General features: G+C 39.0%; 1 protein-coding gene across 3 annotated transcripts in view; it reads left to right on the top strand.

Moving 5' to 3' along the window:
* Nucleotides 1-190: 190 nt before the first annotated feature.
* Nucleotides 191-20019, top strand: part of tnk2b (tyrosine kinase, non-receptor, 2b) — a gene marked incomplete at its 3' end in the record, with an annotated part of 80079 nt that continues 60250 nt past the window's right edge. Inside the window, exons 1-3 of one of the 3 annotated variants that reach the window (XM_081375032.1) lie at nucleotides 191-415; nucleotides 559-654; nucleotides 18989-19175. Of the gene's footprint in view, nucleotides 655-18988; nucleotides 19176-20019 lie in introns of all 3 variants that reach the window. The other 2 variants (XM_081375031.1, XM_081375030.1) reach the window with 2 other exon arrangements.

Raw genomic sequence — 20019 nt, 5'->3', positions numbered from 1 at the left:
CAATACATCTTCCCCTAACAATGTACAACTATGACATATTGAATAGACTCAGAATGTACCAGTTATTTGGTGGTAAAACGGTGGACTTGAGTTTAAAATGAAGTTGAGTGTCGTCCATTGCCATGTGGAGTGCTGTCATAATAAAAGTGTCGTGTCCCTTTAAGAGTGGGTTGTCAATAGATGCATATGTATAGCACGAGTGAGATTGAGTAATCAAAGCGACAGAAACGCGAGGCAGAAATGAGTGAGAATGCGACAGCGATTGTAGAGCAGCACAGTATATATTACACACTGAAATAAATTAATAAAACGCAAGAATTCCGTTGAACTTTAGGTATACACTCACAGGACCAACTTCGAGTGAAGTTTTGTTCAGTCACACCTGGCGTTATCGAGTGAACACCGAGTCTGACAGGTAGGACTCAAAGACAGCGCGTGTATCATCATCACACAGATAATCGAAACATTTAACCTATCACTGTTGTAAAAATCAGTTTTAACGGATGAGACGGCGTGGAAAAAGAGAGGAAATTGTTTGAACGTTTCCTCATTTCTTAGTGCTCGCGCTGATCTCAAGGTCTCACCTGCGCGTGAGGAAAGTGAGTGGCGGGAATTTGGCTCCTAAAGGCTTAAAGATTCACCCGCAGTCTCGGAGTAAGTATTAATTTGTGTTAATATGATTGAGATTTCACAAAAACCGCGTCCAATTGTAGTCTAGTACGAGGTGTTCGGTTTACCAATAACAGTGTAACTCATCATGCATGCAACTGTCTGAACACTTCTTGTGGTTTTCAAGAAACAATCCCATCTCTTTTTATCTAAAAGTGTATAATTTCTATGTGTTGAGGGCTCAAATGTCTGAAATCAAAGTTGATCTGTTTTACATTAAACCGTATGGCTTTTGCTGGTGTCTCTTTCCCTGCTTCAGCAAGCAGAGCTGGATGAAACAGTCTCCTCTTCATATGTCAGAGACCTTTCATCATTCCTCTCTTTCAGATAATCGTCGTTCTTGTTGCATCTTCATTAATTTGTGATATTAGAAGCAACAGCAGCCTCATCTCTGCATTGTTATTGCATTTCTATGAACAAAGAAAGACTCACTTGTGTGTGATCAATGCTGCATTACAGTCACACAGGACAAAAGGTTGATTCAGATGGAGAATGTATGGCAGCTCAGGGTCACAAAACTGCAGCTGTTGCTCTTAACCTACATTGTAGCAGAATGTAACTTAAGTGTGAGCTAGTTGCGTAATGACTGGCATAAAAAGTGTCATTATTTGTATTATGGCAGGCAGCACTGCGTGACTCATCCAGGGCCTGGGTGTGTGTGTGTGTTTCTGAGAGCAGACCTTCGGTGTGTTTGCGAGGTGATGAATGGTTTGAGGGCCTCCTATTTAGTAGGTTCTCGCTCGTGTGTTTGTATTGTAGGTTCTGCCTTTCCTTCTAGAGCTCAGTGTGTAGGAGATAAGCACTGTTGTTCAATAAACGCTGCCCCTAGGCCCTGTATCTCGGTCTAGGTGTGATAAGCGTCCCTGCATGTAAAGGCAAGCCAGGCCGCAAAACCCGCTGCCGCCCGGCTCTTCTTTTATGTACGTGGAGTAAAGAGCTGACTGAAGTCACGCACAGATCCTCTCGCCCCAAGGAAGATTCGTTCTATGGTACCTGGGGATCAATGGTCTGATTTAACATCTAAGGGGCTGTTAACACGACACCATTTTTTTTAACTAAAAACGTAAAACTTTTTATGCGTTTTGGCCGTTCGTTTACACTGCAACAGCGTTTTAGGTGGCTGAAAACGCAAACTTTTGAAAACTGGTTTCAGATCCAATAAAGATGACGAAGTAGTATGTCCCAAAGCTTGTCTACTTTTTTGCTACACGTTCAAAAGTAAATGCCTTTTCTTAAAAAAAAAGAGTACATACTTTTATGGCGTAGAGTAACTTAGGACGCAGCATATGGCTTTACACGATGACGATCGCTCTGATTGGTTTAGGTCTATCCAATTGTGCCCAGAGGCATTTTAGCGACGTCCGTTGGTGACGCCCCTTTGGAAATGAGTTATTAAAGAGTTAGTTCACCCAAAAATGAAAATTATGTCATTAATGACTCACCCTCGTGTCGTTCCAAGCCCGTAAGACCTCCGTTCATCTTCGGAACACAGTTTAAGATATTTTAGATTTAGTCCGAGAGCTTTCTGTTCCTCCATTGAAAGTCAATGGACAGCATACTGTCCATGTCCAGAAAGGCAATACAGACATCATCAAAGTAGTCCATGTGACATCAGTGGCTCAATCTTAAGTTTATCACGCGGCGAGAATACTTTTTGTGCGCAAAAAGTAAACAAAAATAACGACTTTATTCCACTATTCATTTCCTTCTCTCTGGACCTCGAGCTATTTCACGTAGTGTTTTTGCGCAGCGCGTCTGTGTTGTACGTCACGCGTAGGCTCTCTATTGGCCGACGCTGGTCATGTGTGATGCGTGTGATCTAAAATATCTTAAACTGTGTTCCAAAGATGAACGGTGGTCTTACGGGCTTGAAACGACATGAGGGTGAGTCATTAATGACATAATTTTTATTTTTGGGTGAACTAACCCTTTAATGCAGCTTTGCCAGACCATAACTCAGTTACTACTGAGAATGGTCTGGTTTTAACCAGGCTACCTTCCGTCCACACTGAGACGGGAAAACGACGTTTTTTGAAAACGCTCTCCAAAGTGGATAAATTAGAAAACACATTTTTCGCGTTGTAGTGTGGATTGTGAAACTGGAGGTATTTAAAAATTATGACTCAAGTTTAGTCACGTGACTCATATTGTACCAATAGATATTCATGTTTATAGCGCTATTGTGCCTGTCATGTGATATTCACTTTCACACAGTGCTAAAATATGTTACTTTGCACACTCTTCATGTCACAGTTCTGCAAAGACGACAGAAAATTGCATTTAATGTCTTGCGGCAAAACATGAGAGCAGTTGCGTTTTTAGACCAGACGTATAATAGTGACTGAGTGCGACCTGCACGCGTCAGTGAACGGTGAGAGATTTTGCTAAATAAAATTATCTTGCCAGAAGAATTGCGCGATAACTTTATTTTTCCGTTTCTCTCATCTCAGTGAGCTTTTATGAGGATGTATGCATGCGCAGTAAGGTGGATTTAGCGTTTTCCAACGTTTCAGTGTGGATGAGAAACTTTTGGAAAATACTTGAAAACGCTAGTGTGGTCTGACCACGCGTTTTCAAATGTATCCGGATTAATGTGGACGTAGCCTTTCGGTACGTTTACACGACAACGAAAACGGAGAAGTTTTTTCTTAGAGTTTTCCGCGTACAGACGACACCATTGTCAGAACGATCCCAATTCACACGGATCCACAAAAACGATGTATTCTGCTGCCAGGCCAGTAGATGGCAATGAAACACCATAGACTGAACACGTAATACGCATGTGCACAACATCATCATATTCAGAGATTCGTTTTTGTCGTTTACATGGTGACCACTTTCAAAAAACTTCCACTCTGAATGGATCTGTCGCGTGCTTCCTGTCGCGTAAACTGCCCTGTCAATCATCTTGTCACAGTTAAAATCCTCTATTAAATCTAATTATTTTCTAATAATTCCTACCGTTTCGGAGAGAAATGTAGTAGCACGTTCATCTGCCAGTGGGTCTTTCATGGAGACTGTCCTCATGTGTTTGCAATTTGAATATAATAATGCATTTAAAAGTTGATGCGCTTCACCAACAGACGTCGCTCAAATGCCTCTGGGCGCAATTGGATAGACCTAAAACCAATCAGAGCGATCGTCATTGTGTAAAGCTCAACGTTTCTGATTGGTGCCGCAATTTCGACGGATTAGAAATGGGCTTGAATGAGCTCTTTGCCAGACTACTTGTAGAGCAAATCTAAATTTGCCGGAAGTTGTCTGGGTTTTCCCAGGCTAGACGGAAGGCCAAAACGTAGAGAAAAAGATGCGTTTTCAAATGGAAACGTACAGTATTAGTGTAGACCAGGCCTACATTTCACTAGAACTACACTGTTCCCTCTGTGTCATCATTATTGTGAATTATGCTTTTGACAAACTGTGTGTGTTGTACCCTTGACCTCACTGAGTAGCACCAGATGTTAAAGATCAGTTTCAGCCTCACAGTGACGGCATCATAATTTAAAAAGAAAATCACACGGAGATCAGCCTTTAAAAGAGGATTGAAATTCTGAGAAATTCAGGATGCAAGCTGATAAGCAACACCATGCTTGTGTAGTCAGCAGATCGCGGACTCAGGTGACGGCTTTCATTTTGACACAGGCTCAGTGAGCCCTGGATTACCTCCACTGGCTGTGTGCCCGAAGCTAACAGCAGCATCCCTTCACCACTTATGAATGTGGCCACATGCCAGTCTTCTCTATGGCAGGCCGAGTCCAAACTGGTAACAGCTTCTGATGAGAGATCACAGAATAAACGGCTTGCGTGAGTTGTTGGCTCGGTTCAAAAACCACATCGAGCCCTTCAGCCAATTTATTTTTTGTATGCGGTTCGTTATTATAGTGAAGCATTTAGACCAGTCAATTTCACAGCAGTTCGGACTCTAACTGCTCATTGACTGAGTACAGATCAATGTCTTCACTGGATTTATTAGCTTGTTGTGTTTTTCTACCTCTGTGTTTTATTCATAACCTTTTTCATATATCATGTTTAATTTGAAGCTTTGCCCATGATGGTGGTGCACTTTACATCAGTCGTCTGCTTGAGTGTTAATAAGTGCTTTCATTAATGTTCTCTTGTGCGAAGTAATACCAATGCCAAGAACATTTCTAGTCCAGCTTTGACTCGATCTTTACTATCATAGCTCATATGAACTCGGCCGCTGGGCATGACAGATGCTGGCCGTTAATGGCAGGACACGAGAGATGACGGAGAGTGGTCCATATTTCACATCAAGGCAATTTTCTCCCACATCCCATTTTAATTTGAAAGGTTAGGCTACTCTACAAAAGTTTGTTTTGGCTGGTTGGGAATATTCAGTTATTATCATAGCTCGGCAGCACTAAGTTGCGTTTACTTGTTTTACATAATTTAGACTAATTCACATAGATTATCTCATGTTGTAAATGTTTATTACAACCATAAAGCTGAAATTATGTCTTTACGGTGTAATTAGTTCGACAAAACCTGTAATTGCAATCTGTGCAGTGCAGATGTAGCAATTGTCTGGTAGGAAGAAGAACTTTTGCTGCGTGTTTACTGACCCCATTCGCACTGGGTAGTTCTAGAAACTTATATAGATATTATATAGATATTATATATTATAAACTTATATAGATATCTAGATATTTGAACTAGCCTCCAGGGTGGAATGTTCCCCGAGGCCATTTTCCTGGTTGCATTCGCACCGCCAGTACAAACTCTGAAGTGACGTAAGCCGTGCTTGTTGTGACTTTTATGTTTATTTTGTTGTGCGCTCCCATTCTTCATTAGTTTACGATCTGTCTAACTGTCCTGTCTAATACATTATTCGGTAGAACTGTTATACAAAGAAAGTAGACAGTATATGAAAATGTATTAGCGTATGCCGTATGGTTGATGCCCAATGTCGCTAGCTGAGAAGAAATACATAGTCATGTTTGGCTTGGTCCGCTCAAAGTAAGGATTTTCTCCTCAGCGTAAAGGTTGAGAGGCTCATCTATCACTGTTTGCATGTTCGTAGAGTTAGTTCGTGGAGTAAATATATAGACTATAAACTGTGGAACATAGGAACTATGAAAAGTTCCTTTTGGAGAAAAAGCCCCTTACATCATTCACCTCTGACAATTTGTTCTTTGTAATTATCTGTCCATTAGCATAAGTTAACCTTGGAATGTATTACTAACCACAACTATGGGGTGAGTTTAGCCTTCAGAAAATGTGTTGTGTTGTGTCACCAAATAGAGATGAGTATCCAGTTGCACTATGAGGCAACGTATTGATTTCTTTCATTTTACACTTGAATGGGTTGTCATGTCACTTTCTGACTGATTGACCATGGGACACATCTGTATTGTGGATAGAAGTGTTTTTCCCCCCAAGCATTCAGTATAATACCTCTTTGTATCATTAGCAGTGAAACCAGGATGTTGAATAAGCTTTTTCTTATTTGATCAGATTCAGATTAGTATCCAGTTGCCATGATCACGGCATGAGTAGGTTCAGGAGAGACACTGTCAGTCTGTTGACTGGCTAGTCAGCCATCACCATACCAGGGTTCCTGCGGGTCCTTAAAGTCTTAAAGTCCCCGGCCTGTACTCAATAATTTTATCCCTTAAAACTCATCTTTGATCACCAAAATGACAAATTTAAATGTCAATTGACATAAATTAAATATATTTTAAAATTGAGATTCAATAAATTATTGAACAACAACACATGATGGTTATTGATGAATGTATCTTCCTCAAAAGATAAAAACTGACAAACAACAAACATAAAAGTTTGATCGCTGTCTTCCGAAATATATTTCTGAACTTTGAAGCCTTTATTTTATGTTTGTAACAAGTAGAGACAATGTATTTTTTATTTTATTTTATTTTTTATATTATTGTATGTCTCTGTTTTGATGATGAAATGGATATATGCTTTTTGGCTACTTTATTCAACTGTAATGTTTAACAAAACATTGTATTCAATATAACTTTAGCCGCATCATTTTTTTTCAACGGTGAATTTGAAACAACAACAAAAATGAATTTTTAAATAAAAGGGTTTTCAGTAAAAAAACATTTGACTGGTTCAATCAAACACCTGCGAATGGTAAATAAAACAGAGCTGGGATTATTTAACTGACTGCTAAAACGCAAACCAAATTTTTAACCATGACATATAAAACATAAACATATATAGCTTCCATATTTTTATTCAAAAAGATGAGTTGATCTACATGTTCAGGTAAGAGCTGAGTGCGAAAGGCTTGCTGCCTTATTAATTTTGTTCTAATGTAATGTAAAAATGTTCTACATTCTGTTGAGCCCCAGTATAACGTCCCGACGCACAAAACAATCACTGCAAAAATAGATGCTCTCCATGAAAGGATTGCCTCTTGATTAAAGACAGCGTGTCGAAGCCATTCACTATGGACTTGTGGACCTTGCTAACCACTGAATCCTAACACTAACTTGCTATCACATCACTGAATGGGAAATTCACAGCACAGTATTAGAGACACACAGAAACTATCTTTGACATCACTGCGTATTTTTGAAGACATTTTTCTGTCAGTTGTCACATCAGACAACAAGTTGCTGCCATATCCAATCAGATTTTTTTTAAGCCCACACATTTTTATGATTAATCATCGCTGTCATGTTTGAGTACTCGGGTACTCATGCCTATCCTTAGCAATAATGTAAAGTTTCTGGTGTATATGCACCCCATGATCCTTTAAGGGTGTAATATCTCTTCACTTAGTTAGAGTTTGGTCTTTAAAAATAAAATAAAAAAATAAATAAAATGGGTGTTATTCTGCAGTACAACATTATTAGCGTCGCCTCCTAGATTGTAAGACCATTTTTTAAATTTGAGTCACTTTATAACACCAAGTTGCGTCTTCACTTGTTAGTGGGCGGCAGACACTGGACACATTTGCATTGAAATCCCCGTGCTCTGCCTCATCAAGCATGTTGACAAATTATACCATTTGACTCTTTTCAGGTCGTTTTTTTGCTTGTAGATGTAGCATCCAGGTTTAACCAGTAGTCTTGTGTATCATGTTGAAACACGATACTCAGAACACGTTAACTGTTTCTCTGTTGTGTATTAAAACTGTGTTGTCAAGAGTACCAGATCTTTGGTAACAAGTCTCGCTACTGAAATAAAAAAAATGTGACAATGCCAGCATTTCTGCAGTACCGGTATAACGGAGTACAGGTATATTCGATACTCCCTGACAGACGCCTGTGTAAGCGCTCAGTGAAGCGCGTCAAAGGTTTCTATTTACTACGTGTTTTTGAAAAGTTGATCATTGCAGCCAATCACAGACATATCTGTTGAGCGCATGAACGCAGTGGCCAATCAGAAGCATTTAAGTTAGTCAGAATCTGCTGAACACTGCTCAAAAGACCAGAGCTTTCGCTCACTGCATGCTTTAGAGTTCTGCATGCTTGCAAATCCTTGGAAATGCAATGTAATTAAGAGATTCAATTGTGCATTGTAGACAGTGTAGATCCAGTGAGCAGGTGCTTAACGTAACCTAAGAGATACGTGATACGTGACAGCTTCAGTGATTATAAAAGGAGCTCTCTTTGCTTGCTTGTATGCAATTAGAATTTTTTTTTTCATGCAGCTCTGGACACTGCAAAATCTGTATTTAAATGCACAATTGAATCCGAAAATGACAGTGATATAACCATAGCTGTCATTTTAATGTAAAGACGGAACTAAACAATTTGTTACTGTATATCAAAATAGAACTTGTTCTATGTAATATGTATTTGTTTCATTGTTCCTCATTTTATTACTATTTTTTTTTGCTTGATCTTTTTATAAACAATGCTTAAACCACAGACTGTAAAAAAAGATGGACGACACCCCTTCACTCTCTTCCATTGGTGAAAAGTGAAGCCGCCAAAGTCCAAATATAGCGCTGACACCTTGCACAGATTTGGGACCTGCTTCTGCGCGGTAATGAACGTGGGACCTGAGTCTGTGCAGTTCTGAGCCGGAAGTCAAATAACGAACTAAGATCAAACTTATTTAAAAAAACGAACACTTAAACTTAAATCAGCGTGATTTAAAAACTACCTAAACTGACAGAAAAAAAGCGATCGAGGCGCTTTGGCTTCACTTTTGAGCACTTGTGTGGCACGCTTGGTTTAAACATTTGAAGTAGTGTAGTGTTGCACGATATACTGGTACTAGATAGCAATACCCAGCAATAAAAATCGGTACGATATGAAATTTTATTAGTACTGGTACTTTAAGAGTAACAGCACTCTAAATAATAAGAGCAGTATTTCTTTATTTTGTGAAATTGTGCAGAGCTCTGCTTCCACTGTTTTACATTCACTAAACAACAGAAGCAGAACAGTAAAATACTCACGCTCGACGCTTGACAAAGAAACATGCATGCATGAGAAACTAAAGCGCTCAGACCTAAGGCACGCGCTCGCCTTTCAAGGTATGTCTTTAGTGAACCTTTTGTAAAAATAAATCGTATGTGTTTCATTGGGTAGCCTATGTGCAGGTCTTAAAGGGCCTAATTTTCTGTGTTATTAATGTTAATGAAACAACAACAGAAAATAGACAATCACCCAATGCTTGAGTGAATAAATTTGATCGAGGCTATTTATAGTTAATTTATAGGGTGAAGACTTGATTTTTTCAGCTACAGTACTTGGTCTATTTAACAGTAGCATTCAAAAAAGAAATTAAGCACTGTTTATTTTATTTGTCTCTTATAGTATTTGTCATATTGTTTGTAATTTGCTTTTTTGCTTATTTTTTAATAAAGATAAAATTAAATTAAATGTCTATATTGTAATTATAAAATTACATTTAAAAAAATATTAAATAACTCGTTTCCTTGAAATAAGATTTTGGTCATCCCAACCTGTTCAGAATTGTGAAAGGTTAGCAAATGTTAAAGGTTGTATCAGCGATTTCAGGCCCAAACATAAATGATCACATTCATCTAATCTTTCCTAACGATCCGCTAGCTACCCGCCCCATAAGCATGCCGTCAAAAAAACGCGTCTCTGTAGGCAGCCTAGGCTCTGAGATCTGCACACAAAGTTGTGAGGTTTTGCGCTCGTGCACGGCTGCCTATGACGGCTGAAGACGAAAACCTCACAACACCCACCCCTGTCGGTGATTGGTTGGAACACTATTTCTTTTGGTTTTGAGTGGTGGTGAAACCAGCTGTTTTTGTGTGCAGATCTTAGAGCCTAGGCTGCCTACAGAGACGCGTTTTTTTGACGGCATGCTTATGGGGCGGGCAGCTAGCGGATCGTTAGGAAAGATTAGATGAATGTGATAAAAAAAATTTTGGGCCTGAAATCGTTGATACAACCTTTAACATGATTGATAATAATGTCAATGTTGCAAACATCTTTGTAAGGACGTACACACTGGTATGTAATTATTATTATTATTATTATTGTTTTATTTAATAAAGGGGAGGGACTGGTCAAAAAGCAGGGCAGGAACAGTTTTAAGTTCTGTCATATTTTTCAGTTAGGCCTACTTTTACTGTTTTAGTTTTTGTCCCATGGTATCGGTATCAAGGTATTTTAGTCTGGTATCGTAGTAAAGTCATAATTTTGGTATCGTGACAACACTAATTTGAAGGCTACATGCTGTTTAAATGTATTATGTACTTATAAATTTTATTTTTTAAATTTGTTATTAGTCTGTTACAGTAGTTTTCCATTTACTGACATAGGAGCCAAGAGTGGTCCTCCTCCCTTGTGAAGATGACGTTATGCAGCTCATCACAGATGTAATGATGGCAATTACTCAACACAGCTTCCTATGATTCAGCATTGATGGCAGATGTGTAATGTTTGTATATCACCCTCTAAAAGAAGTGGATGAATTTCTTGTTGTCCCACACAGTCTGAGTAGTCAGGCTGTTTCTTTACCCTCCATTGTTCATGAGACAGTTACAGTTACAGTTCATGATATTCCTGCATTCACTCTGTGTTTATTTAAGAGCCTCACGTTCATTTTTCAGATACATGAGCAACCTGTCAACCAATGAGCCTGTGGCTCTGTTTCTTCTTATTTGCCTATCAATAGTTTTAAGCACTGTGTCTAACTTATGAGTGAAGCTGTTGTTCATGATTACTTATGATTCATAAGGTTCGTTCTATGGTTTGTGCTTGTCAATTGTGACATAATGGACCAAATTCAAACAACAGTGACTTGCTATAATCCTTTCTGTTTAGTGTGGCTCTTTTTTTGCAAAATTTTGGCTAAATTTTATGGTTTTGAAAGTGTTAATTTATAGGGCCACGTGTTATACGCCATGCTGTACCAGCACAGTACAGTGGTATAATATAATTTCAGTACCTAATCTGGACGAAAATGTAGTACAGTTCAACACAGTTCGGCAAATCAGGCAGTGTGACATGAAGCATTTTTGTACCATTTTGATGAACATATTTTATTTAATAAGTTAATAGTTCCAAACAAAAACAATGAGCGTTGTACCATTGACAACGCAGCATCTGTTTTCCCCACCATCCTTTGGTGTTACATTATTTGATCACATACTTACTCATGCAAATGCTTTTAAACCATTCAAGCGCGATAAGACAAAAGAGAACGGAGTGGAGTCAGTGAACTTCTTATCTGTGTGACACACACACACTCGTGCGCACAGAATGACATTGTTTGAACGGACAAAAACACACAAAATTAGGCTATACCAAAATGGCTGTTTTGTCGAGTAGGCTATCCTTGCAAGCACAGTCTTAAATTTGTTAAATGAAGTCTTAAATGAACGCAAAGAGTTGCGATTAATCTATATTTAATTTACAATTTATGCAGGGAAGACTATGAATTAACTTTATTCAATTTCGGTATATATCCTACCTGAAAATCTTAAAGCACTGTTTACAGTGGTTATATAGTTACAGTACAAGGTTGCATGGGTCAAAAACAATAAAAAATTTTACAGGGCAAGTAAAAACTGGTCTGACTGGGCCAATAGAAAAAATTGAAGGGCACAGGCAAATGTGTCATTTATTATAACAGGTTTATATGAAGATTTTTTTAAGTTCACTTAAAAGAACTTAAAATGAGTGAGCTCTTAACACATTATAGTCCGTCACGTCTATTGCGATCTCAAAATTCCGGCTAGTTGATAATACCTAGAATATCAAAATCGACTGCTGGCGGTAGATCCTTCTCCTATTTAGCACCAAAACTCTGGAACAGTCTTCCTAACATTGTCTGGGAAGCAGACACACCCTGTCAATTCAAATCTAGACTAAAAACACATCTCTTTCACCAAGCATACACATAGCCTAACACATTTTAGACTTCTATAGTTCAATGTTAGGCTGCATAGATTAGGTCAGCCGGAACCGGGAACACTTCCCATAAATCGTGATGTTCTTGTTACATCATAAGAAGAATAGCGTCTACGCTAATATTAGTCTCTCTCTTTATCCCGAGGTTTACCGTAGTCCGCCGAATCCGAGCCGTATCCAGATCTGATGAAGGACCTGCGCCTGGACACGCATTCCTGAAGTGTTAACTAGTCTCTCCCCTGAGAAGGCCTCCTTCCCTTCCGTTTACCTCTGTACAGATTAAACGTTGTCAAAATAATTCCAGGTCACATGGATACGCGGAAGCGACAAAAAAATCTGTATTATGAATTTTTAAGGCCAGACAAGTAATTTGGTGAAATCAATTTGTAAAGAAAGACAGATTTTTCACAAATTCGCGTTTTCACCACCACCCACCGTCGATTTGATTATTATTATTTTTTACTAAAATCATTTGGTTCGGTTAGAGAACAGACACTATTCAACTGAACGTGTCTGCTTAATACATCGTGAGCCAAACGAGAATCGCAGCACAGATCAGCAGCAGGAGTCAGATTTCATTTCGCATGAGTGAGGAGCTGACTGACAAAGGTGACTGCGGAATATTTGGTATCAAAGCAAAATGTAAAAACACCTATAGCACTAAATTTGTTGAATAGCACGCGAATTTGTTATAGCACTGTTTTGTTGTTATGTTTTTCATTAAGAATATAGGCTAATGAACTCACCATTCAAGCAATCCACCCCAAATTGGTGCTAGTTTGAAAGTGAAACTAAAATACGCACGACCATCCATGTCCATGGGCGCGCGAGGCGAGCAGAACAGAGCGAGTATTTTTCCATAGGAGTGAACTGAAAATGCTTGCTCTGCTCCGCGCCCGTGGGCACATGGGGCTGTGCGCATTTTAGTTCTGCACCAATATGAATGACCGTGCGGATGCGTGCATTTTATGTTTGCCTTTAAATTAGCGATTTAAAAAACCCTGCCGGTGATACCGGTATTAATATACTGCTTCTGTCTTTGTTGTTTCTACATTAATTTGGCAATTAATTAGTTAAAATATTTAATTGTTTGATAGTACTAATATATATATAATACATATATATTTTATTTTTTAATTCTGATAGATGAACATTTTTTGGTTAAGAAAGCAAACAAAGTGTTTCTAGATTCAAACGGCTTGCAAAAAAAGAAAGAAAAGAAAACCACTGTTTGCATGAATACTTTAATATGTTTAATATGTAGTAAAGGTAAGGTGACATGGCTATTTACTGTTATGGAGAGCTTAAATCTCTCTATGGTACAGTGAATGACTGCTGTTATTGTGGCACAGTGAGCGCAGAGCGCCATGGCACTGTTCCCTCATCGTGGTGCCATGATGTCAGTGACACTCAGTGCTTTGAAATGTGCTCAAGCACGCAATGTCTGTGTGTTGTCATTTTGTCTAAAAGTTGTGCTCTGTCATTATTTGGAACCAACAGTGTTCGCCTACAGTAATGAGATGATTAGTGATAGTTTGGTAAAGCAGTTTCCTCCCACAACGCCCCAAACACAGCCCTTTCCCTGAACTCTAATTACATAATGTTTGTCTTTCGGCTGAAAAAGTCAGTCATCTGCCGTCAGTCCCCACAACAAGTTACCCAAGACTGCAGAGGAAATGGTCCACTGTGTATGTCTGTGTGTGGACAAAAGTGTTCTTTGTGTGCAGGAGAGTAGAATGGGCTGGTGTGTCTGACGCTGAACTGCCTGTTCCTCGCTGTAGGTGGAGGTTTGGTGGCCATGTGAATCAGAATGATTCAGGTCAAGGCGCATGGTGGCATTCCTAAGCTTCCCACTGACTGGTGACTGGGCACAGACTCCGCCCATTGACCACTATCAAGCCAAGTCACCTTCATTTATATAGCGCTTTTAACAATATAGATTGTTTCAAAGCAGCTTTACAGTGCTAATAGGAAATTAAAGTAACAGTTATTGTCCAGCAAAAGTTAGTTTTTGTTTTTTAGGATCCCTCCTAACCAGGCCACCGCCCGCCTGCTGCGTCATGTCTGACACATACACATACAGTACACCGTTATGACGTGCCTCCCTATATGGAGTGCCTCCCTTTAAAGGCACACTATGTAATTTTTCACCACTAGAGGTTGTTTATTCAAAACAAAGGCTTAGCTTGATGACGCCTTGATTTGGTGGGATAATGGGAGTTGTCTTCACCTCTACAGCTGGTGGAGAATAAGACCGGACTCAGGCAGAAATCTTATTCATGGATGACCAGTAATGTATGAAAGATTTATTAACGTTACAAAAGTCGCTGGAGCGGAACGAGACCGCTGGAGAGATTGCTAATGAGAGATGAGCGCGACACGGATCGAGAACAGTTAAGCTTTTATTACGCCACAGACGCGCCGCTTCCGTTTCTTCCGGTCATGCGTATGTGGGATAACGCAGCGCTGTTTTATCATATTAAATACATATTAGAGTGTGATGAAAGTTGTTATAATGCTACTCTGTGCGTTCGCTCTGCGGCTACTATATGAGACACTTGTTGCACATTGCAGTGAGCTATAGATCGATATTAGGCATGGTAAATATTGGTATGGTACTTGCTGTAAATCAAGAAAACGATATTTGTGTTGAGCTGTATAACAATGAGAACAATAACTGTTGATGAATGTATCCAAACAGTTGCTCACCTGTCTAATAAAACATGAAATGTATTAAAGCGTCTTTGGTGTTTCCATGGTTTCTACAAAATAAAACCGATGGTAACGTGAGTATGATGTCATTGATAGGTAACGCACGGTTCCTGGTTAAAACTGCTTATTTCTCTGGGTTTAAACATTCTTAGAAACATTTGGGATAATGTAAGTACACAAATCAACAAAATATATAACATTGTTCTAGTATTTTTTGGATATTTTGACCCAAAAATCTTACATAGTGTGCCTTTAATACATGCATTTACAATACTATACTGCGCTTAATACAATACTACATTCCTCTTTGACAGGTCGTAGATGGCTATATTTGTTTCAAAGCAGCTTTACAGAAAGTCATACTGTGATGTCTATAGTGTCTTAATTCACCCAAAAATGAAAATTCTGTCATTTACTCACCTTCATGTCGTTCCAAAGCCATAATACTTTCGTTCATTTCCGGAACACAAAGGGTGATATTTTTTATGAAATCGAAGAGATTGCAGTTCCTCCATTGACAGCTGACTACCACTTTCAGTAGGGGAACAATGTGCAAGCTCCATGACCAGTCCCTGTTAGTCCAGCACAGTAAATGTAGCAAAGTTTTTATATTTTAATATATTTTTTATAGGTATAGAATAGTAAGTGTTAAACATTGTAAACCCTGTGGGTCTATTTGAATCCTTCTGTTTATCATGTAGTAGTAGTATTATTTATTTAGCTATTGTTAACAACAACTCTTTATTTATTGGTAAGGAACATGGAACAAATTCCATTCTGTTCCGTTGGAACAACTTAGAGCTTAATAAATATAGCTTTCCTGTGAAATAATGAGAAAACTAGAGTTTTTATCGACATAAAATAATCAAATGTAAAACAACATTGCATATTCTACACTGTATAAATTAAATCTTAATAATCCTACTAAATATACTAAAGAGCAGTGAGTGATTTTCTCTGTCTTTTGTTGTTTGGCTAACATTAAGGACACAGACAGCAGCAGGAATATTAGGCTGGTGTCACTTTAAGACCAAATGCACGGATCCAATATGAAACGCTGAAACGCATGCAACTTATTTCCCAACCGTTTATGTTCACTGAAGTCATAACCGACTGTTTAATCGAATACTCACCAAGCTGGGCATTTTGACATTTCTGTGTTTGACCGTTTAAATGCAAGAAAAGTATATTTTACTTGTCCCTGTTCCACAGAGTCTTTCGCGTCTTAATGCAGTATTAATAACTCTTCTTACTGAGCCAGTTCTGCAGTTTAGCAACTGTAGACAGCATTTTACGACTGTCACTGATTTAGTTGATTTGGACATTAAGTTTTGGCTTTTAGGGAGGAACAAAAGCGCACCGCTGTGAAGGAGAGAAATGCCACAGACCTAGTTATTTGCTGTCATTGCTGAAGAGTTGCTGTCTTTGCAATATCTCCACAATGATGTTGCAAATTAATTTATTTTTCTGACACCCAGTAGAACTACCAGACCTGTGAATGTAGTGAAGTAATTTTAGCTGTGCATAGAAACATTTCTCGTCTTCAAAATGGATATTTTATCTTGCTTGTCCTCACAGTGGATATTTCTCTGATCCCGCTGCGAGTGACAGAGAAAACGAATGCATGCAAGGTCTGAGGTCGGTGAAATGAAATGGTTTTCTGCTCTAGATATACACTTAATAATAATTTATCTATTTTAAATCATAACATTAACAGAACAGTAATTTGAATGTAGCATTTTGTAAAAACAAAGCAAAACATAAATGTGAAAAAAAGTAAACTACTAGTATTTCCATTGTCGACTAACAGCAGCAGTATTTAGTCAGCTAGTCTCACACATCATTTTTAAAAGTATATGAAGTTTTCAGCCATGTGTGTTTGGTGCATCACAAAAAGTAAAATAATGGGTGCTGAGTGGTGTAGGGTAATGGTGTGAATTATTTGTTGAAAGACACTGCTTGGGGTCTTTGTGTCAGTGCTAGATAACGAGTGATATTGAGAATGGCGTACAATGCCCAAGGAGAGATCTCTCTTTCAGTTTCTGCAGTTTCTGTGTAACCCAGTCTAGTTCTCACTCATACATTTTCAGTGATAATAGTCTCGCCAGCAAATTCCCTCCTTACTTTTCATCCAAAGTAGTTAATTTATCTGTAAATTACCTACCTAAACCTGCATGTATGGCTTCTGTCTGGTCCTAATCAGAGACCAGATGCCTTCTGAAAACAGTCCAAGAGTCTGTCTTTGAAAGAGTTAAAATAATATTAGCAAATGTTCCTGGTTTGACTTTGTTTAAAAATCACGTGTGGATTATTTTCTCTGTTTTTGTCTCATACCATTTTTAATCAAGCAATATACAACAAAATTGTAAAAGTTATCAGCTCTATTCATTTATTTATTTTTTTCAAAGGTGCTTTTGCTTGTTGTCCCGAAGAACATATTTCCAGGCTATGGTAAACACAGCTGTAGGGTGTCTCTGTGGGATAATTACAGTACATTCAAATGAACTTTAAATGCTGTGAGCCATTTAATGCTGTGCTCATTCCCAGCAGGCCTGAGCTGTGGGTGTGTAAGTGTATTCATACAGATTGGCGTCAAGAGTACAATCAGCAGTGTGCAGGAGTGATACTATCAGCTCAGGCTTTTTCATAAGAGTTGACAGGGAGTACATTATAAATATTTGAAATAAATGCAGCAATGAAGAAAACATGGGTGGTGACTAGGGCTGGGTTGAAAACATTGATTTCTCAATTTTACTTGATTTTCAGTTCAAATCCTAAGAATTGATATTTTAGTCTGTATTGTTTTCAACTGATGCGTGAACAAAAGCGCTCCTCCCATTCAGTGAATCACAATAAGTTTTGTGTTTTGCTTTTGATATGAAACAAAGTTAAGCTTTCAAATTGTCAAGATAATTACAAAATTAAGTTGAACCTTCAATATTATAGTAATGCACCAACTGACAGGGTTCCCTGTATAGTTTACTAGGGCTGGGGAAAAATAAAATAAAACATTGTTTTTTCGATTTAAATTGATTCTCATTTTGATGAACCATTATCGATTCTTAAAGGTGAAGTAAGTAACTTTTTTATCTTAACCGAACAGCTTCAGAGTAATTGGAATGGCTATATGACTGTTTTCGGGTTGAGTGGTTGTCTTCTCGCACCCCTCGAGCGCCTGTGAGACAAAAAACCACACTTGCAACTTTGGGCCGGCGTGCCGCCGGCCCCAGCGTCAGAAAGTATCGCGTGATATCAGGTCTCACGATGTAACAAATTGCTTTACAGCACTGCACACATACACTATCTAAACATTTATATGCTAGCCTTCTGTGTATCATACATACCTCAGTGGACATGGCTTCGTGCGTTCGCTAGGTTCTTTGAAAACAAATGCACATGACGAGCGGGAGAAGATGGGAGGGGGGCGAGTCGCCAACGAGTTATGCTCAATACATGCAATCCCTCACCAAAATTCAAGCCCTGTAACACCAACAATCATCCAGAGCAAATAAAACAAGTGAGTAAAGGGACGCGGGTTTGTGTGTCAACTCGCTGTTGTAGAAACTAGAGAGCGAGAACACGCAGCTGGTATTTTTATCATGCGGAAGAGTTTTAGATATTTCAATATTGATATGTATATCAAAATATATGTTTTTGACAACACTAGATTGCACTTAGTTTATTATTTCAGATGTCTTTTTAAAAGACTACAATTGAAAAAAAAAGATATTATATCAAATTCAACCTGCCAAAGTGGCTAGTAGGAGTGACTTTACACGGCATTACACGGCACTGCTGAAATCCACCCACATGCACATGTGGCGGGTTGGCGGGTGTTAATGTCGAGCCATATAGACATGTATTAAAGGAGCAATGAAATATAATATTGGTATTTTCTGTTGTTAAGCTATAGGGCAATTCCGCGCAAAACTGTCACATCCATAATGCCAACTAAATACCATGGCATTGTGTTGGCGTTATGGATGTGACAGTTTTGCGTGGAATTGCCCTATAGCAGTTTTTGTGCATTGTTTTTTATAACCAATACCATAGAATTTACGAGGCTAGCCATGGTAATGAGGTGCCATGCGTGGTTTTACCTGTTTTTTATGATCTTCAAATGTATGATACTATGAAGAACCAATGGTTAATTTTATTAAGAGTCCTAACTCAGTCAAGTGCTGTAGAACTTTGTGGCACTGGTGCCACTGCTCTCAAATGTTAGTCTGGAGTCCTGTAATAATCCAAATTTTTTTTTTGTATTACAGTTGCAGTGGATCCACATGGACGGAGATGTGCACGATGGTGTGATGGACTTAGCAGCCTGTGAAGTCAGCCACTGCACAGACAGCCTGCCTGCACGCTGTGTGTGAACCTATTGCTGTGCAACACACACACACACACTGCTCATAAAGCTAAAGCAACCAACAGTTCTCCTACATAGCGGACAGCTGGGTAAGTGTACTATGCATTGTGCTCATGTCATCATAAAGGTGTGTTACCTGAAAATAAGTTGAAGTGTGTGTTTTTTGTCCAGGGGGTATTTTCTGTTGTAGCAGTTTCGTTTTTGAATGTAAGCTGGTGTTGACTTCAGTTATGAGAGACGTGGCATTTGGAGCAGGCACTATTGTGCGTCTATGCATGTGTGTTCTTGCATATGTATATCACTGCACTGCGCACATGCCACACAGCTCTCTACCCATGTCCCATCCATCATTAGCTGTGCGGAGGGTCAAATGGACAACGAAGGTGAGGTCTCTGTATCTTATTACTCCGTGCACTGAAGTGCCTGGAACTCCGTCATTTGACTCTCTGCTCGCCGATGTTATCCAGAATCAAACACCCTCCGTGTGGTCCGTAGCCTTGACCTGCCTCCTCATGTAGCCCCCCTGTAGTTGCTTCGAGATCTGTCTCTTTTACCTGATTTGGATGTACTACACTCCTCCACTGTGCAAACACACCCAATGGTGTGCTTGTCATGTTATTTGTTTCCTTTATAAACAGAAGGCAAACATGTCTGCCCCATATATCTGACTATTTAGAGAGATTTTCTCTCAGATCACACCACAAAGACTGCACTGTGCTGTTTTGGGCTGAGATAAGCCCAAAGCGCATGTGTGTGCGACTGTCTGAGTGCCTGGCATAGCGTCATGGTGCAAAAGTTTTGCAGTCAGTGAAAAACATCAGTCTGTGCTCTCAGCACTGTTTGCTGAGAGGAAATGATCTCTGGCTGAGTGTAATTACTGTACGCTTATCTACTCTGCATGGCTCCCTTCTCAGTCAAACGGCACTATAATTA

Source organism: Scardinius erythrophthalmus (assembly GCF_964197995.2).
Source record: "Scardinius erythrophthalmus genome assembly, chromosome: 9".
NCBI lineage: Eukaryota > Metazoa > Chordata > Actinopteri > Cypriniformes > Leuciscidae > Scardinius > Scardinius erythrophthalmus.
Note: the sequence above shows the minus strand (reverse complement) of the source record. Positions and strands in the feature narration are given on the sequence as shown.